The sequence below is a fragment of the Cygnus olor genome, chromosome Z (assembly GCF_009769625.2).
Source record: "Cygnus olor isolate bCygOlo1 chromosome Z, bCygOlo1.pri.v2, whole genome shotgun sequence".
Classification (NCBI taxonomy): Eukaryota; Metazoa; Chordata; class Aves; order Anseriformes; family Anatidae; genus Cygnus; species Cygnus olor.
Window position 1 is genome coordinate 61,953,832 of NC_049198.1, and position 26,119 is coordinate 61,979,950.

Here is a 26,119-nt window from a genome sequence, read left to right on the forward strand (position 1 = left end):
TGTCTCAAAGATGGGACCATGTTTCCCAAAGAATATTTAACCTACTTTGACAGGCTGGCCTTAAATAATGAACTGCCAGATAAACAAGAAAATCTGGATGTAAAGTCTGCATTGAAATCGCTGGAACATCTGAGCAAGGGGCAGTAGTGATACCTAAACAAGTATTCCTTCCTTCACATCTCAGTTGCAGCAAGAACATGTACTTCAGCAACCTCATGTGGCGCATTAGAGAGCTGTAGGACTCATAAGACAAAAACAAATGAGACTGGAAGGAAAAAGATTTGAAGATGCCTTTAGAAGCTCCCTTGAGACTCATAATTTTTTGAAGTAGTGAATGAGAAATCAGTCCTAAGGGAATCATAGTTTTCCTAAATATGACATTTCTGCTAAGGACATGAGAGTCAGTTAGGGTAATTTCTTTAAAAGGCAGTACTATGTCTCTATTCTGCACTGGTTGCTCCCTCTGAAGTCAAAGAATATAGCTGCTCCGGAGTATTAGAAATGTAAAGATACATATTTTGTGTACACCTGTCCTTCTGACTTCATTAAAAATGATGTCTAGGAAGTGCTACTCCTAGTAAAAGCACATGGTCTCATAAGCTTTTTACCGGTTACACACTTACTTAGTTAAACTTCAGAGTTGCCTCTGAACAATTAGGTGATTTTCCAAAGCAAACTTAATCTTCTGATCTTTTGCTCCTCTTTTGCTCCTAGATAATAATCCTACGACAAAAAAGTTTTCCCTTTTGAAATTGTATAAGCTTAACTCAATCTGTTTTCTTGAAAGCACTAATTCTGCAAATTAAAGGGGAAATGTTTATTATATTTAATTGAACATTTGTAGAGAAAGCAAATTAACAAGCCTGCATTTCTATTTCAGTATTAAGAGAATCATCTCAGAAATTATGTGAATATGTTCAATATTTCTGAATTATTAAAAGTGTGTTTCCTACAATGCATACAAAGACATACATGGGAACCAGAATGTAGTTCTCTAATTCCCCACACAGCAAATTCAGGAGCCAGCCTTGCTTTTGCTCTTGACCAAGAGAGATTGGAAGTACTTGGGAGCAGTATATTCATCTCTAGGGCATGAGACACAGGGAAATCAACTGCCTACAGAGATCTCTATCATTTGCTCCAAAGTGCCTGTGATTAGATGCCAGAAACTCCTGGGCTGAGAAGCAAGATGCTGAGTAGTGGCATAAAATTAGGCAAAACAGGAGGAACCCTCAGAGGCGAACAAATACCCCAATACCGGTGGTTTGGTTTATTTTTTAAATGTGGTAGCTTGTTGACTACCAGTAGGAACCTGTTCTCGTGTAAACATGCTAATGCGTACTGAATATATGAACGAAATATGCCAAGCAATAAAAAGCTGTGATGGAAACTGAAAAGTTATACAGGAAATCAGCCTACAAGAAGGAAAAGAAGGAAAAAATAATGACTAACAGTATTTGGCTGCAATCATTTTGGCAATATCTATACAAACAGTTTCTGCACAGTGTTTATTATCTATTCATTTATGTGGTGTTTACTAATGTAACAATAAACTGCTTAACATGAGGCAAAAACAATTCCCATCAATGAAGAGTTGATAGCATCTAATCTCCAAATTCTGTAAAACAAGAAGGCAAAGACAGCCACAGTCAGTACTGACAGCCATATCTGGACACACGTGGACCTAATCACAACTTTGTGTATATGGACAATCATGACCTGACAAGAAAAATTAAAACCTGTCATGAAAATGCAGAATTGGAACTCTCTCTAAGGCCTTGACCTGGAGTGCCAAGGAAGGTAAAACCACTCTACCAAGTGTTTCTGGGTCTAGTGCAGGTTCTAGATCATTTTGCTCTATCCTCTTTTTTTGTACCTATGGATCAGTTTTCTGTCACTGTCTGCATTATCCCATAGAAGAGCAGTGATTTCTGCTGGAGAAGACTGGAATAACAAAGTAAACATTCCATAACTCTGCTTTCCATGACTGTGAGGCATTATCACCCTTTCTATCACCTTGAATCAATTGCAGTGGCAATAAGAGAAAAAAGATGCCAAGAACCTCTTCATCTTGCAGGACTAAGTGTTTCTAAAAGCTTTATTCTTGCAAGTGCTCTTGCATCAGTGATGCTATGCTCTGTCCTTTCCCAGGGAAATATTACCGACATTGCAAGTAAAGCTGCAGTGCCAGAATTCACCCCATAGCACTTTTAGCACCATTGTTACAGAAATGAAAACCCACCTGTAATGAGGTAGACACCCTAACATTAAAAGAAAAATAACTTTACATAGTATCTGTTTGTTAAATTGCATAAGCCTACTTCAGATCTGGAAATACTTAACTGTTATGGTTATTATTATTCATATTACCATTGTGCACCAGTTCTTAGTCATTTTAGATTTGTCTAAATCTGGCAAACACAATATATTTGCCTGAAGAAGCTACAGTGAAGGAGCAGGGTGAAATATGGCTTGCCATAATAGAGAAAAAGTAAACCTGTAGCACAGTGTGTGAACTTGGACATTATAGCAAACTATGTGTATGCACATACTCACCTGCATCTGCATTACACATCCATAAATATTTAAACACTTACAGTAGCTATTAAAACAAAACAAAACTAAATCACAGAATCACAGAATCATCTAGGTTGGAAGAGACCTCCAAGATCACCCAGTCCAACCTCTGACCTAACACTAACAAGTCCTCCACTAAACCATATCACTAAGCTCTACATCTAAACATCTTTTAAAGACCTCCAGGGATGGTGACTCAACCACTTCCCCGGGCAGCCTATTCCAATGCTTAACAACCCTTTCAGTAAAGAAGTTCTTCCTAATATCAAACCTAAACCTCCCCTAGCGCAACTTTAGCCCATTCCCCCTCGTCCTGTCACCAGGCACGTAGGAGAACAGACCAACCCCCACCTCGCTACAGCCTCCTTTAAGGTACCTGTACAGTGCAATAAGGTCGCCCCTGAGCCTTCTCTTTTCAAGGCTGAACAACCCCAGCTCCTTCAGCCACTCCTCGTAAGACTTGTTCTCCAGACCCCTCACCAGCTTCGTTGCTCTTCTCTGGACTCGCTCGAGCACCTAGATGTCCTTCTCGTAGCAAGGGGCCCAAAACTGAACACAGTACTCGAGGTGTGGCCTCACCAGAGCCAAGTAAAGGGGGACAATCACTTCCCTAGCCCTGCTGGCCACACTGTTTCTTATGCAAGCCAGGATGCTGTTGGCCTTCTTGGCCACCTGAGCACACTGCTGGCTCATATTCAGCCGACTATCAACCAATACTCCCAGGTCCCTTTCTGCCAGGCAGCTTTCTGACCACTCATCTCCCAGCCTGTAGTGCTGCTTGGGGTTGTTGTGCCCCAGGTGCAGGACCCGGCACTTGGCCTTGTTGAACCTCATACAGTTGGCCTCAGCCCATCAGTCCAGCCTATCCAAATCCTCCTGCAGAGCCTTCCTACCCTCGAGCAGATCGACACAGGCACCTAACTTGGTGTCATCTGCAAACTTACTGAGGGTGCACTCGATCCCCTCATCCAGATCACAGATAAAGATATTAAAGAGAACTGGCCCTAGTACCGAGCCCTGAGGGACTCCACTAGTGACCGGCCTCCAACTGGATTTGACTCCATTCACCACGACTCTTTGGGCCCGGCTACCCAGCCAGTTTCTAACCCAATGAAGCGTACACCAGTCCAAGCCAAGAGCAGCCTGTTTCTCGAGGAGAATGCTGTGGGAAACGGTGTCAAAAGCCTTACTGAAGTCAAGGTAGACCACATCCACAGCCTTTCCCTCATCCACCAAGTGTGTCACATTGTCATAGAAGGAGATCAGGTTCGTCAAGCAGGACCTGCCTTTCATAAACCCATGCTGACCGGGCCTGATCGCCTACTTGCCCTGCAAGTGCCACATGATGACACTCAAGATAATCTGCTCCATGAGCTTCCCCAGCACTGAGGTCAAACTAACAGGCCTACAGTTTCCCAGGTCAACCTTCCGGTCCTTCTTGTAGGTGGGCATCACATTTGCTAGCCACCAGTCGACTGGGACCTCCCCTGATAGTCAGGACTGCTGATAAATGATGGAAAGTGGCTTGGCCAGCTTTTCCCCCAGTTCTCGCAGTACCCTCGGGTGGATTCCACCCAGCCCTATCGACTTGCGTACATCTAAGTGCTGTAGCAGATTGCCAATCATTTTCTCGTGGATAGTGAGGGCCACATCCTGCTCCCCATCCCCTTCCACCAGCTCAGGGTACTGGGTATCCAGATAACAACTAGTCTTGCCGCTAAAGACTGAGGCAAAGAAGGCATTAAGCACCTCAGCCTTTTCCTCATCTCTCATCACTAAGTTTCCCCCTACATCCAGTAAAGGATGGAGGTTCTCCTTAGTCCTCCTTTTCGTGTTAATAAAACACTCAACTCCCTACGGAGAATGCATGTATCTCACAACACTCATTAATCTGAACAGTGGACACAAAACTAGTTGCTGCATTTTTCTACTTTGACTACACTTGGAAGTGTTACCTAAGGTGCTTACAGGATCTTTTCCCTCTTCTGACCACAAATAATTGTTAGTTTTTTGTTTTTTTTTGTTTTTTTTTGTTTTTTTTTTTTTTTTCATTTTTGCCTAGTTTTAAGGGTTCTTGTTTGTTTGTTTGTTTTGCTTTTGCTTTAAATGTTTCAAAATGTTAAGATATCTAGTTTATGGTCTGTTCCAGTTTTGAGTAGTGTACCAGTCTACTGATGGAGACCAGAGTTTGATAAAAGAGAACTGCACCCACCTTCTTGTTTGACTTTCCTTGTGTTCCTCCTTCATAATTCACATCTAATTAATTAACTTTTTAGTAGGTTTTTGACTACTTATTATTAGGTTACAGATATGTTACATATCAAGAGACTCAGAATGTGAAATATATTATTATTCCACAGTTTTAATTGTTTGACTTCAGAATACAGCAAAACCAACATCATTTTCCAAGAAAGTAAGTCCTAAGTGCATCCAGCACAACAAAATTCTTTTATATATTTATATACGTATATATACATACATACATATATATATATATATATATTCCACTCCATACCAACACCTGTTTACTCAGTATTCAAGGTATAGATACAGAAGTGCATGGAGTATATCATGATATTTCTTACAGGTTGACACTGCTATTCCTTATGACCTACATATGCATGCCAACTGGATAACATGGGGAAAAAGCAGTTAAGATGCCAATGTACAGACACTGGTCAGGTTCCTCTTCTAACAGCATGCACATACAAATCCAAGGGAAGGACTTTGAAGTCCTTCCTATGAAGGACTGGATTTATTACGTATTGGATTGATTACTGATAATTAGTTGAAGCTGTAGATGCTGAAACTTATAATGCCGAAGATGATAGCAATACATAATGACGTTAATAATATAATTTCTAAAGCATGCAGCATCTCACATAAGTGATGCTCTAAAATCTGTGAACAGCTATTACTAAGAAAATAAACAGCACTTGCTGGAACATCTGTCACACTGGCAACATACTAAGTCTAGGTAGGACCATGTAAGATTTAAGTTGTATAAGAGATAAAGCAGAGCATTAAAGAACCTTCTGAGAACTCTCAATTCAATGCTGAGGCAGTATTGCTTCTTGCCTCAGCTGGACAGATGGGACAAATAAAATAAAATCCCAGTGCTAAAGACCATTGTACCATTTGCTGGTATAGACACCACAGAATTTTAGAATAAAGGAGCCTGAATAGCACAGCCACAGAGAAAGCCAAGCTGTGAAGCACTTAAAAACAATTTCACAGAAGAGACAGGGAGAGGAAACATGGTCAGTTCATTGGAGTTCTTTCCTCTGTATCTGTTGTTTTCCTTTGTTCTCTTTCCATGGCCTGGTGAAGGATTGTGTCTTTTGAAATTCTGCCTGCATTTTATTTTTCCATTTAGTCAAATAAAAAAGGTATTAGCATACAACTTAATTGACCTCTCATTTTCCTTGCAGGCAGAGAGAGAAAAGACTGGTCCTGAAGTGGAATTTTTCTTTGTATGTACATTTGTATTCTAAAACTAGCTATTAGAATAGTTTTTCATGTTGCAAGACATCAAAAGAAATGTGAAGAAAACCACAAAACATGCAAGAATTAATGCCTACCATTAGTAGAGGATCTTGCTTTTTGCTGTTCATTGTTATTCTTATTGACATCACATGCATAAGGTCACAGGATTTTCAAATCACTCTGCATTAGCTGCCTTCTCCCACAAGAAGTTCTACCTTTGACTTCAGTGGGAAGAGTCAGGACAACAAGGAGTGCTTGTGGTGAGTACGTACCTTTCTTAAATCATCAGCCACTCTTAAAAAGCATGGATAAACCACTGGAAATATGCAGAAGGTTATGATTAAACAGTCTGACATGTCAGATAAGGGAGCACCCATCCAAGCTATATTCTTTCTATAACAAGGTATGAACCTACAAACCAAAGCAACAGTGAAAGTTTTTCTTTGCTAGCTTGGACATTAAAACTGGATAATCTCTACATTGTGCAATTGTGTCACTACTGTGAACCCATGTTTTTGATATAACAGCACTACAACATCCACTACAGATAACTGTACACCAAAAGAGGGTAAAACAGTGCCAAAAAGTGCAGTCTTTGTTAAACTGCGGTATGTAACTGCCACTCTGTAGGAGATGGGCAGCCCTCCATGCACCCTCTTTTTAGAGCCAGCAAGACCCACCAACTGAAGGCCAATTTTTATGATGCACCCTAAACCTTGGAGTCCAATCTCCTCCTTAGGGTCTACAATGGTTCAACCACTCAGGCCATGTTTCCCTGTCCTTTTTTTCACTTTGTCTTTTGGAAAGGAAAGATACAAGCAAAAAGGTATGGGATTTATTTACCTACATGGTCCTTTTTGGGACGGTTCCCATGTTTATTTCGTTTGAAGAAAACTGGCGTTTTTTTTAGTTGGTGGTGCTGGCGGTTTGTTTGTTTGTGTGTTTGTTTTCAGTTTCTCTCCAGCACTGTATTCAACCTATGCTATAGAGTATTCTGTAAGTTAAGTTGAATACATATATACTCCAATAGATTGGGAGACAGCATTCAGTCATATTATTGGTAGAAGAGAGATCTAACAGCTGACTTACTTACAAATGACAAGGAAGGTCTTTTCTTTTTTAAAGCAGAAGAAATAACAAACAGTTACTTTTCTGAAAAGCTCTGAGATTCACATGTGTAAGTGCACAGTAAAATTCAGTAATTGCTTGCCTGAGGCAACAATTGTTGAGCAAAATGCCAATGGGCTCTAGTGCTTATTATGACATGTATACGTTATTTATTTGTTAGCATTTCTAATCATGTCATACTGAAAACAAACTGGATTACATGCATGACTTGATAAGTTAGTTGTTCAGATTGAATTCTGTGTAGTACATTGGTGCCCAGCTCCCTTTGAAATCAACACACTGTCAAAGGATCTTATCCAGAAAATTTGAAAAGTTCATAAGATATTGCAGGAACTGAAAAAGAGGAGACAAACAGAAAAACTTCCTGAATAGATTACAGTTAAGGAGTCTAGTTCAGGCTGAAACTCAAACAACTGGATACGTTTGATAATAACAGTAGTCTAAATAACGAATGCCTTTAGACTTTAAATATTTTGAATGTTAGGTTCTGGGCATCTGATTTAGAGGAGGAGGGCCCTTCTGAATACACATATTCTCACTGTTACAAACTGAATGAGAAAGCTGTGTAGATGCATTTAGCTATCACAACTTTCTCCTTTAATTCATTAGTTTGGTGAACAAGCCAGGCCACTTAGCAAATATGTTAGGAATAATTCTTAGTCTGCCTGTATTAAAAAATATGAGATATAATGAAAATTAGTAGCAAACAGCAATGAATGGAAAATTCTCCAAATATAGCTTAACTAAAAAGAAACACTGATGTTGATAGATAATAACAACATCATATAATCACATCCTTTACAAAGATCATATCTTAAAGACTGGGATACTTTGCGAATGGCATACTGTATTTTATATTACCTGTACAACACACAATCAAATTATTCTTAGCCAGTATAAAGAAATAACTATTCATCGCATTGTGATAACTCTAACTTTGATGCCTAATAAATATTATTAAATCTGTAACAGCCAACTACACACATAAAACTGGTATGAAAAATAGTAGTATATATGTCAACAATCTCATTTTACTATAAGTGGAAACGTTTGGAATGTTTTCCTATTCATCCATACAGATGTTGTTTCAGAAATCCATTGGTTGTAAATTCTTATATATTCTGTTGCTTGATAAGACCAACTGATTTGTTTTGACACTTAAAATATGCCTTCAGACTCTCTATGGACAGATATATATATAAATATGTATAAAAATATATGTATCTGTGATGCAGATAACATCTAATCTTGTTGGCTTATGATGAAATAAGAATATTACCACTATTGTAGATCATGAAAGCTAGTTACTATAGATTATATGTGAATGTGTAATAAATATGTCAATAACTATTTACTTACTTTGAAGTGCTTAATTTTTTATTTTTTATTTTTAAATAACTGGATAATATTTTTTTGCCATTTAGAAAATGTAGCAGCTCACATAAACAATGGTTTGGGTTTTGAAATTTTTATACTGCGTGTAAAATCATGTCAATTTCTTTGTACTTCGAATTAACACAAAGATTTCCAAATGTTCTTAACTGCACTGAAGCATCCTGAACGGCTATAAACTGTAAACAGAATAGAGATCTGAAATAACTGATCAAGGAGGAAACTTCAAGAGGCCTCACTGTTCAAAATCAGAGTAAAATGTTCTCCAATGTTTGTTGGCAATGCACTCTCTGAGATGCAACACCTCTGTGAAAATGCACAGAAATGTATCCTGACAGCCAATGATCTTTAACTGCTCACACTATTCAAAGCAATTTTGTACAATTAGCCATATCTGATATGGAGTGTACATCTCATAATATCTGCTTAATGTTTCTTCTCTTTAATCTAGCAGGCATCATCTAGCAAAATTTATAGAAGAGAATACTTGCCAACTAATATTAAAAACTATTTAGATTTAATGTTTCTCAAAGGATTATAACATAAGAAACTATAAACATTGTTTTGGACTGTCTGTGCTAGGTGAAAGTCTTCATCTCTCACTTAGACCCCAGTCCAGCAAACACTTACGCACATGTTGTAGTCCCATTGATCTCAATGGGACTACTCGTGTGTGAAATCAAGCATCTGTGAAAGCAGTTGGAGGATTGGGGCCTTATTCCAGAAAGTGTCACGAGAGCAATGCACTGCTGATTATGCAGACTTGATTTAATTATTTTTTAAAGAAAAGTCTCAACAGTTTTTTTGGACACTAAACTGTATTTGTCCTAGAGTAGGGGAGAATTACACATAACACAAACCAGTGTTACCCAGCATCAGGGCAAAACGGGAAGACAGGGCAGAAAACGTGCATGTGAAGTTGGAAGCATTCCCATGCAGACAGGCCTGTAAAGGAGCAATGCTTGCTCCTGAAGCATCTGCTGATATAACATGGCCTCTTCTGAGAGTGCTTTTGCACCCTTTTGACAGTTCCAGTATACGACGGAAAAAGCAGTGGTACTCCAGGCACAGGTCATTCTTTTGCTTGGTATTGGTATTTCCACCCTGCTTACGGTGCTGCATGCCCAGGCAGACATGGTTGCAGAAGAACATGGGGAGGCAACAGACCTTTTATATCCAGCACAAAGCATGAAAACAAAGTGTTGCCAATTTAGGCTCATTATGCAGAGGCCAGGGAAAAATAAATAAATAAATAAATAAAAATAAAAAGATGGTTTAAAAACAGAGAGGTAAATGATCAAAGCTGGAATAGGAAGGAGGGAAGGAAGGAAGGAAGGAGGGGAGGAAGGGAGGAAGGAAAGAGGGAAGGAAGGAAAGAAGGAAGGAAAACAGCAATCAAAAATCAGCAGCTGATTTAGTTCCTTTGCAAGGTAATGACAGAGCTTTGGTGGTTTTCTTGTTGTTTCTCAAAGCCTTTAAGCATCATAAAGTAAAATTTTGAAAACATTTGTTTCATAGTTTTTCATTCTTTTACAAGCAACCAAAAAAGGTCCTCTGCCTTTGAGCTGAGGTGTTCTTTCAGCCTGTTTCCGTATAGTCGATACATCCATCCAGCTGGGCAAAGAATTAAAAGAGCAAAATAGCTAACCACAACATAACGTGCCAGAGGACAGCACCTCAAAGCGGGATGTACAAAAACAAGTTTTGGCAGATTTCATCACTCAGCATCAAGCTAGGCAATGTGGCTGAAACAGGTGAGTGGTACATATCTCTGAAGTTGACTCACTGATTACCCAGTGACCTTAGAAAAATCACTCAGGATCAAAAGACCATGGAAGTTATTCTAAACAGCCCTGATTCTAATACACAAGAAGGACTGAAGGAGTAGGGAGAGTGAGGAAGATCTGTTGTTCAGTTGTGCCTCAGGGCTTACCTTACTACTGACCAAGAAAAGGCTGATGGGACATGGAGAGCACCACTTTGGAGCCTTTACTCCTGTTATTTCTGTCGAGTGCATTTCCAAAACACGTTTCCAGACTGTGTTTTCACAGTGTAGTGTATGAAACTATGTCTATGTGCAAATTAGCATTTCCAGGCAGGTAGCAGATTTTAGATTTATAAATCCCAGCCTGAGTGCTTAGTGATACTTTTAGACATACTAAACTATCACACATAGAACACATGACACAGCTATCATTTAACACTATGAAGCTGGCTAGGTTAAGGGTTTTGTTTGTAGAAAAGCACAAAGTGTGTTGAAGTACTTGGAGCTTCTCCTTTTCTTTACCTTCAGGATTTCTTAAAGCTCTTATACTATACACTTAGGCTTTTTAAGGACCGGTTTAGATAGGTACTTAGTTCTCAAGCACAGAGCTCTCAATCCTGTAGTAAAACTAGCAAAACACTCTCAATCCTAACTAGCAATCAAAAACTAGCATTACACTCTCAATCCTGTAGTAAAACTAGCAAAAACAAGTTACTTGCAGAAAAAACTTTTTTTTTTTAAAGTCCTGAAATTAAAGCCCTTCCACAAATCACCTAACTTTCAAGCAATGTCAAGATCACTACTTTGCTGTGACAGAGGCATTCTTGCCAAGTGTAACCTTGGTGACCCACAGATAAGGGTTTGGCACTGGACTAGGGTGCAAAGCGTGAATTCAGGTGTCTAAGCACAAGGTCTCACTGCTGTTTCTGATGGCTCTGGGTATCCTGCTGAGCCTCCAGCAACTGTTCCAGAAGGCAGGCACGTCCTGCTATGTTCTGTACCTTACCTGTCAGTCCTGTGTGGATGTCTTAGATACTTTCCAGGATCTAAAATGGCATTAAGCACCTCCAGTCAGACACTGGAATTACTCTGCAGATGTCTGGGTTGAGTTCCTGCTCTGAAAAAAGCTTTTCATGTGACTTACAGCAAGTACTTAAACCCTGTGTCTTGATCCCCCAGCTGTAGAAAACAGGGATTTTGATAAGTTTTTTTTTCTTTTGTGTGTGTATGTGTGTACCATTTGTTTACCCTCACCCTGATATTGCAAGCAAATATAGGTAGAGACTGCCTTTACAGTGCAAATGTAGAACATCTATCTCAGCAGAGCATCTATTTACTAGTATAACAGAGAATCCACAGATAGCTCTTTCTGTTATTTTTTAAATGTCCCATTTTTGAGATTATTAAGACTCCCCATAAATGAGTTAAAATGACATATTTTAGAAAATATACTTAACTCCTTTGTGAGTTTTAAATAATGAGGCACACTGATATTTTTAGTTTGGAATATTTTGGAATGTCTGGAATGCTAAGTTCCCCAGATGATGATTAAAAGGTCAAGTAATAAAGTATATGATAAACTATGCTTGAGTTTCCTCATAAAACAAATGAGTAATGGCTGTACAAACTGTGCCACTATATTTTTATATTGAAAAATGTTTGTGCTGTATTATTTCTTCAAATTTGTTAGATTATAGGATTCTCAGAGCTGAAGTCAGAGTCAAAAAGCAGATGAAAAGGGTGCATTAAAGTGTAACACTGATATTTCTAGTTGGCGCATGTTGAAGAATGTGAGATGATTTTCTGGTGGTGGTGCTATTCCTTTTTTTTTTTTTCTTTTTTTTTTTTTTCCCAGAGTGCGGGTCTGGTATTGGTAAGTTTCATGTTAAGTTTCTTTGGAAGATAGTTTGTTTCTGTGAGGATTATAACTTTAGATTAGAACATTGCTTGAGTCACAATCACAGGAGCCCTCCAGAGCTGTTAAGCATTTGGCATATCTCACTTATCTCTAAGGGTGGCAGGGGCCATCAATACAAAGTGGACCATCAATCAATCTGGGGTCTTCTTCAGACATTGCCTGTCAGTTGATCAGAGGAAGACTTTAAGGAATCAGCTTTCCATTATCAGGATTTGGTCTGCGATCAGAACAAGCCACTGAACCTTTTACTTGGCAAAAACATACACACTGGAAAAAAGTCCTGACAGTTCATTCATTTTGCTCCATCACTGGAGCCAGATGATATTTGACTGGGGAGACCCACCCTCTTTGATGTTGTGCTCTTTTGAGAGTGCCCTGCTGTGAAAAAATTTTCTCCTTCCAAATTAAAGAGAAATATTTCTGCGTCCAGCTGTTAAATGTGACGTTTGCCATTTTTCAGTATGTTGGCTTTGTGCCATCTCACAGGCTGTGTTTCAAGACTATCTTTTTCCCTTCTACTTCTCAGCAACAATATCTACAATGTGTTAGTGTCTCCAACTTCTACATAATATCAACACCGAAAGGGAAAATACAAGTAATATCTCATTGCTCTGAACTACAGCAGCAATATTTACACGTTTCTTCTGATTTTTTAATTAAAACCAGAAATCATTTTATTACACAAAATGAAGGATAAAACCCTTAAATATAATCCAACTATGAAAAGTCAACTAGAGTTTCATTCTGATTGCAATAGGCAAACCATGAGGCAAAGCCTCTGTAGATTACATTTACCAGTTAAATGAGTGTGGATGTTATTAAGACTTGTTTCATATGTACTGAGTCCACATCAAAAAAAATGGCATCCATTCAGCAGCCCTAGTTCTGTTTAAATTAAGAGAAACTTCTCATGAAAGCTTGAATAAACATTTAGGTTTAAGTAATCAAGAAAACCTGTATCTTCTCATATTTATTAAGTGTAATTTTCAGAGTTATAAAAACCACTGTCACGAATTGTGTACACTGTAAATAAAGGGTGGACTCATCAATACAATGTTTTGCCAATCTGTTGAGGTGAATGAAACACAACAGGTTCCAACTGCTTTTCAGTTGAAGCTTTCCTTTATCCTTTTCATTTCCATATTTGCTGACATGAAAAGGGATCGATGTTTGATAGATTTTGGCAAGCTCATTGTTGTGAACCTGTGTTTTGTAATTAATCTCCAACTATGACTGGCAAATCTGAGTAATTGCTCATGTAATTATGAATCTTTACACCTTGAAAATTAAAACATGAACCAGAACTTCAACTGGTGAGAATGGAAGCGTTTATTTTTGAAAACAACCTGGATAGTAGTAAAAATGAAGAGAGAGAGAGAGAAAAAAAAAAAAAAAAGCCCAAAAAGAATAGCCCAGAAAGATTTGACCTAGAAGCAAGCAGTAATGCTGTAGCCTGCTTTTCATCTACCCCACATATAGGGTAGTTAATTAACAAAATTTTTTATAACTATCGAATGACATAGATTTAGGAATAAATATGAATTAGCGCCTTCTAGAACAGAACACTACTACAGTACTGTGGGATACCCCCTGCTAGTATGGAGCCAAACTACATTCTGCAGGGCTTCAGTCAGTTCTCAGAAGCTATCCAATACCTAACCAAGTCTGTACGGGAATGGGAGAAGTCCAAGCAACACAGGGATACTGACGGAAACAGTGCTGGCAGTTCAGCAGGAGACACGTTTCCTTGTTCCTGGAATGAATCACACACTGCCACTATGCCACTTCTAAAAATGCATACAAAACGTATGTATGTTCTGTAAGCAGTTACATTTGAATTTACATGTTATGATGTTCCATGTCTACACAGCACCTTGTTACAAGAATATAATTTATGCCATTATGGTTCTTCTCTGTCCTTATTTCTAATTAAATTAAGAAATATTTTTCTTGCTGTCAGTTCTATATCTAACCAATGTTATCCACAATTCTCTTTACTTGCCTCTACTTTCCCACCAGCCACTGTCTCATCATGCTTTTTTTTCTATCTTTCATTTTATCAAGGCAGCAGAAAAGCACACAAGAATGCTTCATTAGAGTGAAACAAAGGACTGACTGCAAAGGCTTATGTTCATCTTTTTTCTTTATACCATTCTGCATTTTTCCTTTTTAGCTGTAGGTCTTTAACATCAGGCAGGTTTCCTTCTTCCTTCCAGCTTTTCTCAGTTCTGCTCTCTGTACCAAAATAATTTTAGGTAAAAGGGTATTTTTTGATACCAAGCAGTTTTAAGTGAAAATTTCAGGAATGCTTATGTAGGCTAACAGAGAGGCTGCAGGTAAACTTCAGAAATAGGAGAGTAGTTTGATCAACAAGTGTAGCAGCCTTAAATGTTGATATTTGACTTTTTCACAAAGGAACAAAAAGCAGATGCATGAATTAAAATACAGTAGAAACAATGAATATAATTCATGATGAAAATTTTAACAGTGAAGTGATGTATGCAAGATGAGTTTTATTTCTTCCCTAAGTATAAATTCTAAAAAACAAATCAAAATAATCTAGCTCTTATTTTAATTTTTTTCCCACCATCCTCAAAGCTTAACACAATGGGGAAGTTAATCACTATTTGGCAGAGCTGCATGCAGAATGATCTTACTGGTTATAGCCAAAACCTCACAATGTTTGTAAACCAGTAACAATAACAAAATGCTTTGGAGCAAGTTTTTTTGAAAAAAAAAATCATCTGGATGATTTCAAGATTTTATAAACTGTAATAAAATGTTTCATTACAAGCTTATTGAACTTTAAAAATGAAAGTAGTTCTGAACTGAATAATGAACTTTCTGTTTAGAAAATGTAAGAACAGCATGTTTAGATGATTTTGAACTATTTTCCCCAAAGCTTTATTCATCAGGAGTTTTACTGAAACTGACATTTTTATGCAAACAGTTTTAGTTTCTCAGCATTCTCGGGGGTTGGGGGGGAGGGTGTAAAAATGGTTTCCTTGGAAAACCCCAACAATTTGTAACTAGTTATCTGCTGTACACCAGTGATAGGCCATTAAAGGCATACATAAAAACAGTCACGGCACCTAAGAGCTTGCAATCTACAAGACACAGATAAGACTAAATGAATTGGGAACCAGAAAATGTGATGAAAGCCTAACCTTTCCCCACTCCCTTCCTGTCTCTTTCTTTTTCCCTCATGCATAATCACAAAAATTCTCTCCTTAAATACAAGAGATTGATAGGGAGTGCTATTTTACAGTTTTCCAAGGCTAAACAGGAATTGCCCCGCTTCCCCTTTGCTAGAAGAGAAAAGCCTTGAGTTTCCCCATGGGGTACAGAGCTCTACCAGCTCCATTCATGTAGAAAATAAGCCCTGAATCTCCACAGTCAAAAACTAAGCCCTTCCCTTGCCAACTGGAATCCCCTGGCTGCCTGAAGGCATAATGAAGAAAGAGCTAGGGAAGCTAAGCAATGTGGAAAATAAGAGAGTATATTTGTATATTTTTTGTGCAAGGGGTTCCTCAAAGTAAACATGTTCCTGCTAATAGTAGGGGAATGAGCTCTTTTTCAGTTCTTTTAATGCCTCACAGCAGATTGCATACTGGCTGATGGTGCTGACTTTCTTAACTGGCTCGACCACTCCACTTGTAAAATGAAAGATTAAGAATAACTGTCTGTGTGCCGACTCTTACCCATATACTCAGATTAAGTATTTTAAAAGAATTTGATGAAGCTGTAATAAAAATCAATTTATCCATAGAAAGAAGAACTTCTTGTTCTCAAATGGCAGATTTATGATTTCATGCGAACATGAAAGCCCTAGAGCTCACCCTTTTTAATAAGGAGTCTTTTAAAAGACATAAAATATTTGTCCTAATGAAGTAATGGTTTCCTAAGGTTTTGCTTCTTTTCTGTACTGCCTACAGTTTTACGTCTTTGTTGAAATGTGTCACTTCTTAAATTATGATGTTTTCCTAAGTCTACTATATTCTTTTTCTAACCCACACTAAGAAAGCACAATTGTCAGACATTATGTTTTGAGGGCGAACTGACCTCCAACATATTGTGGATAACATAAATTTCATATTTTATAGTTATTTTGAAAACATTCCTAAACTCAATCCCCTTGGTTGCTTAGTATCTTGAACTCACTCCCCCTAACAACAGTAAACTAAAGAGGCCAATGTTTTCAGCCAAAAATCGAAGTAAAAGGTGAGAGGAAAAGATGAAAAAGTACTTCAGCATCACGGAGTCACTGGTATTAAATAGTCACAGCCAACTTTAGATAAGACACTGTACTGAGACAGTTCAAACAGCTGCTGCAGTCCCAGGACTGTAATTTTAGCCTGTTCAAATTTGTCTAGAAACTCTCCAAGAAACTGGGAGTATGGGAAGAGTGAGACAGGAGAGGTTAATGCACTATGATTCTAGCCTCTGCTGACTCATTCTGTCAAAAAATACCGAGGATCATCCAAAAGAATATGATAGTATTTCACTGTGACAGATTTCACTTCTTTTTCTCAAAAACTTTTCATTCTCCAATAGAGAGCAGAGAAGGATGTGAGTTACTCCAGGCTTCAAAGGAAAGACATTTATTTTGTCCAGATAAGTAAATTGTCTAGAAATCCCATGTGGCATCTGGATAGGAAATATATTATACTTACTAGAAAATTGAGCAAATCCTTGGAATCAGGGATGAATAAACAAACTGACTGAGAGGAAAAGACACTTACCAGAGGCTTAATAATGAGGTACATTCAGGAGCATTCCATAATTTAAAGGCCTGTTGTTCAGTGAGCAGAACTAATGAAGCCTGGTTTTAGTATGGATGTGGGTCCTTTGTCACCAAAACTTTCACTGCTGTGATAATTTCATGTCTACAATGATTCCACTATGTAACATTAATATCTAAATATTTTTCACTTATTATGTACTCGGCACTTCTGCTGATATTGTTGGAAGTTCAGCATGTGGAGGAGCAGAATGTAGGGTAGAGTCTCTCACTGCAGAAGCAGGAGGAATGGTGTCCTGGGATATCTGGATGTCTGGCCTTGTGATGTGAAAATAGAGAAGAGGTATGGTGGTGAGAATGACGTCTCACAAACAAACAAAACAAACAAACAAAAAAAAACTAACTTTAATTCTACAGTTGTGTATAGATTGGGACAGTGACATTTGCTGATCCCCATTAATACCTATCTGCATTTTTGATAACCTTCTCCACAGCATCCCAACACCACCTAACTACTTTCAGAACTTACATCAGGGAGTGTAAATAACAAGAAGATGCCATCTGGAGCAGTGCTGGATAGAAATTCACGGAGCACGGCTTGCACAGGCTCAACAAATCTCAAGTGTTGGACTAATTGCACATGCAATAGGTCCAGATGCAGTTGCTGTTTTTCTGAAACTCTGGAAATTGAAGCTTCTGGGTGTTTGGGAAAGCGTCAGTTGCCATGACAATACAGAAAAGTGTGTGCCCTGTATGCTTTTTGTATTTGACTTCACTATATATACAGGATATCCTGTATTATACAGAATGTCTGGCAGTCCTGAAAGAAGAAAATGACATTTCCTGTTGTCATTTACTTTTTTGCTACTTTTTCCACATTTCAGATTTAACTTTGTCTTATATATCTATTACTCCAAATTTAGTAAAAATGAAGGAGTGATTGCTGTCCTCCTAAGAACTAGGATAGTTAGGTGAATTAAATAACTTCTAATTGCTACAGGTAAATCACTAGTAATAACATAGTTAAATTTTATGGATATGAAATGTACCTATAGCTGAACTATCTTTTTTGCGTCATATGGAAGTCCTCTTAAGTCTGGGCAACAACAACCAGCATCAAGTAGTCAGCTGGCAGATTTTTCAATGATAGTGGAGGGAAAGGGCAAGAATACCTTTTCTTTCTTATAACAGATGATTGTAGCACTTTTCACCTGTAATACTACTGCTACAATATATATATATATATATATATATATGTATTTTAATTCCTATTTTACACCTGAGATAAACCATGACACTAACATTGCAACTCTGCCTAAATGCTCTGTCAACTTTAATGGCACATATTCATATAATGTGCACATAAATGAGAAAAAATCCAAACCTCATCACATACATCATCCATATATTGCATACAGTCAATCCTGAGATTTGTATTGATTTAATATCTTTGAGAGCAGAAATGAACAAGATTCAAAAGATCCATCATGATGCAATTATCTGAAGTTTTTCTTTTAAAATGCATCTATATTTGGTCCCTGCCAAAATAATTTTAACTGTAAATTTGCAAATGTCTCAGCTATAAAACTGCACAGATCTGAGCTCTAATAGTCAAAGCTCAACTGTTTTATAAATATGTTAAAAATGTGGTATTAATATAAAATCCTATCTCATATAACCAAAACAATTTAATATAACTTGCTATGGCAATGACCAGATCATTTTTCCAAACAAGTAGATAAACTCCATCATGTAATTTTGAACTTCTTCTGACCTTCTGATGGCTACAATTGGGAACAAATGTTTCGCAAGGAAAACGTTGGTGGCTCTGCATTTGTGAAACAGACAGTGCTTAAATTAAGTAGTCTTTGCTTTAGAAGACATCAGATGCATTGCATGGGAAAAAATACCAGCCCAATTTTGCTTTCATATGCACCAAGTATAATCATAGATTTAAAACCCTACTGATTTAGAGCGTGTCTACTATGCTGTAGTCAAAGTGTCTGGGACTGGTGCAGACAAATCAGTTCTCTAGGTGTAAATTAGCTATCCAGGTCACTGACAGCAGGGCAACCACTGCAGCACGGATGTACTTAAAGATACTAACCAAGCTTTTAATGTAAGTTTTGCATCCAATGGTAATCTCGGTATTGCTGGAGTTACATTATTTATACAGCTGAAATAATTGTCTTGATTAAAGCTAGGTTGCTTGTATCTGCTCAGAGGTGTAGACACATCTTTGAATACAGAGTAAGACACCCCTATTGGTGAGTTTACAATAGGCAAACTAATGATAAATATTGGGCCACTATTTATCATTTCCTTTGTTCACATGAACTGTAAAAAGCAGTTTGTTAGTGACTTAAAGGTAGGATTCATCCAACATATCATTTACCGGCTAAGGTTAAGTATACAATCTAACCCTGCTACACAATATCCTTTTTCTCCATTGAGAAAACAGAGAGAAACAAGCTCCTTCAGCAGGCAATTCCTCACAAACAAGGATAATAGACTAGATACTTAACTTATCGATATCAAATGTTTGTGACTGAAAGAGTGCAGATATGACCTGATATAAGACGCCACAGAGGATAGAGTTCACTGAGTTTAGAGCTCAGAAAGTCATCTGTTTCTGGTTGCATTCTCATACTTTTAAAGGGAAAAAAATAAAATAAAAATTGTATAAAGACTTTATCATCTGAACATTAGATTGTGACTATTGTAGTTCATTTTGGACTAGCAAAACAAGAACAGAGTTTTTATTTCAATATATTTGTAAGTAAATATATAGTATCATGTCAACCATACAAATTTTTAATAGCCTCCATTATGGTTGGACTATGAAAAGAATGTAAAGATGCTGCTTATTAATCAAGAGAAATAATGTAAGGAACTCTTTTTTTCTTCTCCATTTTTTTTTCCCTGTTGAACAGCAGCAGCAACAACAGCTTTTAGGGGAGCTGTGGTTTTATTACTGCTGAAAGCTGCTTCCCTAAAATGAGCTAAAATGACAGTAAACAATTCCAGTAGGGCAGCTCAAAAACAACAACAACAACAACAAACAACACTCTTTGTCATGCTGCTCACAAAACTACTGTGTTGGAAAAGCTTTTCACACACATGCTTAAAAGTTATTTTAAAAAAGTGTACCACTTCCACCCAACTTTAATTTCACGACTTGACTGGCTGGGATGCCTCAAGTCATTCTTTGGAAGCCTTGAGAGATAATATGCAAGTGGCAAGAATATCAGTATGTCTGGAGCTTGACAATAGAAAGCATAAAATAATAGAGCCTGGTGAGCCTAACTATTTCAGCCTTATCAGATGGAGGAGAAGCAAGGCTTTACTTAGGGCCAGAGACTCTTTTCCCACCCCCTGGGAGAATAGCCAAGGGAAAGCAGAGTTTCCACACAGAAAGATGACAGTGGCTCCACAAAGTCCACCACTGCATGGCAGAACCAGGTTGAGCTGGGTGGGCAAGGTGGCTTCCAGTAAAGGCAGCTGTAGGTCCCCTTGGTGGCCAGCTCTCTCCATGGCAAAACACCCCGCGGTACACTGCAGCACTCTGCTGCCCACCTCGCTGGGCGTATGAACTTCCCAGTTCTGCAAAGGATCTTCACAAATTTCTTTCTTAACGTAGGAGGAATCAGTGTTGTCAAATCTGGGTCTTTGGGGTGCAAATTGTATTCAGTCTTGTCCAACACAAAGGGCCAGCTTGGCCTTCCAGCAAAGCGTAGCCAGAAAGACTTAATTAGACAGAAAATATTCCTGGTGCTTGCTACAGTACAAGTTAATAGGAACCGTAATGCAGAAGACTGTGCAGAATATCTTCAAAGACTGAGCACAGGCACTAAGAAAAACGATTGTGTGAAACTATGTAACAGTGTCATCTAGTGACTCTTACCATAATCTTATTAACCAGACATTGCAACCAGCTGAAAGGAAAGCCAGTTTTCAGCTGCCGAAGTAGGCTGTGTCCATACTCTGCTTTGATACTCACTTTCACCTCTGGCAAAGTTTCACAGGCAAACCGAGTGCCCACACACACAAATGTGTCATTTGCAAACGAGTATCTGATGAGCACACAGCCATCCTTTACTGCAGATGTGGAAATCTTAGTGGAATACCAACACTGAGCATGGTGCAGGTCCTGTCTTGTGTCAGGGAAAGCATCTGTCATGATGGTGCTGAAATGCAGCTCATGTATATACCACCTAGGGAGACTCCTTTGAACTCAGTCCTCCATGTAATCTGCAGAACATTTTGCAAGGTCCTGCAGACCACCAGGGAGCCTTGGACAACAGCTTAGTAGCCTCTGGTGGAAGCAACTGTGGTTACAGGGAGGCTATTTGACTGTTTTCGTTTTTCTTTTTCTTGTAAACATCTGATCCTAACACCAAGGAATATATACCTATAACTAGGGACTAAACTCTATACCATACCTCTTTTTTTCCAAACATGTTCACTGAATGGGACCTAATCCATTCACAATGCTCATCGGAGCCCTTTAGCATGACACCGGAAGAGACTTTTATTTTGTTCTTTCTTGTTTTCACTCTTGTCTGAAAGTCTGTTTCCCACATAAGGAAGCACATAACAAAGACCATTAATAAAAATGAAAAAGCTAAACTAATATATCGGGTTTTTTCCTATTTAGAGTTATGAAGCTCTTCATATAGTGCAATACTTGCCAAAGAATACAGTTAAAGGCATGAGCATTTTGTTATACTTCCATTATAATTAATTAAACTGTCAGAAACATTGTCCAAAGAGCATTCAGTCTGACAAACTTGGAAAATCTGGAAAATGTAATGCAAGGGCGACACTTGTCTGTAATTTCTGTTCCAGTTTACAGGGGTATAACCTGCACTGAAACCCTTATTAACAGGGAAGGGAAGGGAAGGGAAGGGAAGGGAAGGGAAGGGAAGGGAAGGGAAGGGAAGGGAAGGGAAGGGAAGGGAAGGGAAGGGAAGGGAAGGGAAGGGAAGGGAAGGGAAGGGAAGGGAAGGGAAGGGAAGGGAAGGGAAGGGAAGGGAAGGGAAGGGAAGGGAAGGGAAGGGAAGGGAAGGGAAGGGAAGGGAAGGGAAGGGAAGGGAAGGGAAGGGAAGGGAAGGGAAGGGAAGGGAAGGGAAGGGAAGAGTATTACTGGTTGGGTGTTTTTTTTTCATACACCTTCAGTTTCAAAGCACATTCACCCCCTTCCTTTTCTTTACATGGTACTGCTTAAGTGCTTTAAGCATCACACATCAAAACGTTATATAAGCTTCCAGAGAACTAGGCACAAGCTTTGTCATTGGTTTGATAATGAATCTCTCTGATTCTGCCGTGAGCTCAACACTTGAAATTAAGTTGAATAGAAAGATGAATGTCTTCTAGTTTCAAATTTTCTTATATGAGGTTCACACATAAGATGCACTTGAAGATCTGGCACTTCTAATTAGACACCATCACAATAAACAGCTCAACACAACAAGCAAATTGGGACACTTTTTTTTTTTTTTTCTCATAGAGTAGTAACACCTTGTATTCAGACTAATCATAAAGCTCTGCTCACAGCCTTGGTTGGTCTCTGATTTGATTGGCTGGAGGAGCAGAATCTCAAACCTTGCTTACATTATGCAGCTTAATGTGCCAAACGTGCACACACCTAATGTGTCACACACTGCAGTGATTCATCCAGCCTAACAATATTGAGAACTGAGCCCTATTGTGCCATGTAGATGCAATAGCTCATTCAGAAATAATTCAGCCTAACACCTCATTGTACAAAGTAGATGTGTTCAGTGTGAACAAATGGTGCTAGCATCTGATGACCATGTCTGTGCTTTTGGTGGTATCATCTCACCTCCTTCTTGCAACCAGCTGTAGACTACAACTAGTTCTAACTGGCTCACTGTTGGCAGTCCTACTAGAAAATTAAAAGAAAAAAAAAAAAAAAAAAGAGAGAGAGAGAGAGAGGCAAATAAAGTAATGATTCTGGAACAAGGTTAAGGCAAATTAAAGGAGGAAAGGGGAAGAGAGAAGTTCCCAGATATGTGAAGGAGGCTCTTGGCTTGCATTTAGAAACAGAGTTATAAGCACTTTTCCTTGCCAAAACAGACTTGGAAGTATATAACAAAAGAAGAGAGGAGGGGTGGGGGGGTGGGGGTGGAACTAGCAGTATTTCATCTCAGAAAATCCCCAAACCTTCTTTCTGTAACGTGAATAAAGTTTTCCTAGACCTTTCCTTGTTTTTCTAGACCTGATTCAAGGGGAGGATTTCCAAGGATCCTCCACTGGGCACAGGAATAACTCCCACCAGAACTGAATCATCACAGCCTGTCCCCTTGAGGAAGAGGAACTCCAAAGGTAACATAAGTTGTTCTCAAGTTCCTCTCCTCATGGTGACATGAAGGCCAACACTACCGGCTCTTCAGCACAACATCTCAGGACAGCTCATGTCCAGCAGTCACCTTGTGTTCCTCATTGACAACACTCCTGATTCCTGCTTTCTGACATTGCTTAGACACAGCTCTTCCTTTCCCAGGGTTTATTTGCCCATTCTTTCTTTTTCATTTTCACACACCCTTCTATTTTCTCAGGCTTTCCATCCTAGCTCCATTCTGCATTAAAAATGTAAATATTCCTTTCTAAAACGTAGTGGCTATCAGCATAGAGTATTTGGATACTTCAACAGTTTGACATGCACATGGCATATCTGAGTAAACTGTATATTTTTGTTCCTCTAAAACTCATCTTCTTTACTCGTATTCTTCATGATTTCTTTTGTTGCACTGAAATGATTGTGTGTTAGTTTTATGTTGGAACAGGAATAGGTTTCATTTATTTCTGGGGCACACAACTTCAAGGTGCTTAAAAAACAGGTAATAAAAATGGAAAGAGATTCTAGTATATTAAGTCATCTTAGCCCTTATCCCATTTCATGAGAATATAATCCACTAATAATACAATGAAGATGGGAAAATATTATGGAATACTTCAGTGTATGAGTTTGGGGTACAGTTTTATGTAGGTAACACTCTTGATACAGTTGCATTTGGATTTACAAAGCACATCTGTGAGGAGAACTAGATTGACATCATTTAATTTCAAACTATTTTTTCTTCATATTTACAAAGAAAAATCAAATATATATAAATGGTGTTCAAAGAAATATATCTGATACCCTCAAAATGCTAATTCTGATTTAGAATATTTATAGCAAAATTGTGCAATATTTTGTATGTGCTGTATAGCCTTATTTGTTAAATATATATATATAATTAATAATTGACAAGCCCAATTGAAAAATTTGCAGTGGTACTGGATAAACCACCCAAGTAGTTAAATCAATTTCTTTCTGTTTAATTTTGCTATTTGTTTTTCTATCTGAGCTGCCAATTTTCTAACATATTAGAGAAGAAGTAGGAAAGTCTTTTTGATTGATAACAAGCTCAGATTTTTGTGTCAGACCAGTACAGATTTTTTTCAAAGTAAGAATTCTGTATGTTGCTCTTACATTCTTAGACAATTATTCTACAAAATTATTTAAATGCTCTTTTTTTAGCTGCTTTGACAAGAACACCAAAACAGTTCACATCACCCTTGACCTGCAGGGTGTACATCATCTTGTCAACATATAAACAAACACATGATGGGCTGTATTTTAATAGATTCTGTAAATATCAAGATCCAATTCATCAAAAGGTTTGCCAAAGTGACAGCCGTGGGGGTTGTGGTGTATGGTTGCATTCAATGTTGTTGCAATATTGTAAGAAAATTAAGAGCTACTGTTGCTCTTTCTTCCCTATTACTGTTTTTTTTGCAGCTCTGGGTTAAGCTGCAGTCTGTACATGCCAATTCATGCATAAGGGAAATATGCAGACTTCCGGGCAGAAGCCACATGGCTGGCTTTTGTAATAATCCCTCTCCTCTCTCCCCGTCTTTATCAGTCAATTCCTCTGATGTGCTGCACTCTGTCAGAAAAGGAGGCTGGGAGGAATTTATAAGCACAGAAACTCTTACTGAGGAGACTGAGCAGAGCTCAGTTTTGATAAGGTTTACACAAGGCACTGTAACTTCTCTCGGTTGGCTTCATAGCTTCATGGATTTTAAAGCCAGAAGTAATTTCTTCATCATCTACTGCAGACTATACTTCATAGCCCATTACATTTTGTCTGAGAAAAGGCATGGAAGAAGGAGAGGATTGGTGTACCATGGGCAGGGGGCATCCGATGCCCCCATAATGGGAGGGGACTCTAAGGAAAGAATTGACAGGATGGCCACATCTGAAGCTGCAGAGATCATGACAAACCTGCAAGATCAGCGGCAGTCAGGCCAGGGCACAAACATCCTAGCTGTGAAATGAAAAGACAGTTTTTCTTGTAACACTTCAAACCACTGTCCCTGGCCCAATCTCTGTGGCCAATCTCTGGCCTCACTAAAAAAAAAAGAGAAAGCGGAGTACACCTGGACATCTGAGAAAAGATATCCCCAGCAAGTATGAAGATGCAAACAACAAGATCTGATTAGACTTATGCGATGTGCAATGGGGGAGATGCAGGCAGTCTTGCTCTCCTCATCAGTGGCCTTGGAGGTAAAGAAAAAGGCTCAGAGTTTCACAGGCTGTGAAGGCAAAGGCTCAAATCATCCAGCCCAGGGCAACAGAACTCTAAAGGACACATCTAAGGACCTTTTAAAGAGTGGAAGTAAGGTACCTGCCTCAGTGAGATATTCTTAAGTTCAACTGCTGCAAAATACAGTCGCCTTCTTTGAGATACATTTGTTTAATTTCAGCTTCTAGCTGTGGAATTTTGTCTATTCCCTTCTTACCCATCAGAAGGAAAGACCATCATCTGCCATTTTGTCCCATATCTAAGTATTCCTCCAAAGAAATTAAGTCAGCTCTCAACCTTTTCTTCAATGAACAGAACATATTAAGCTCCAGTAAGGTGGTGGGTGTTTTTTTGTTTGTTTGTTTGTTTGTTTTTTCCAGAACATGACCACTTCATCAGCCATCCTGTACCATCTTTTATTTTCCCACAGTTCACTGGTTGTGGTCCCTAGGCATAATGTAACTCTTCAAAGATATTTCAGGCACACAACACTATTCATTTTATGCAACTCCTAGCTG

At 38.5% G+C, this 26,119-nt stretch overlaps 1 protein-coding gene across 1 annotated transcript in view; it reads right to left on the reverse strand.

The window, feature by feature from the left end:
* The window catches only part of PRDM6 (PR/SET domain 6), a 67,836-nt gene that overhangs the window by 17,591 nt on the left and 24,126 nt on the right, over positions 1-26,119 (reverse strand). The window lies entirely within an intron of this gene.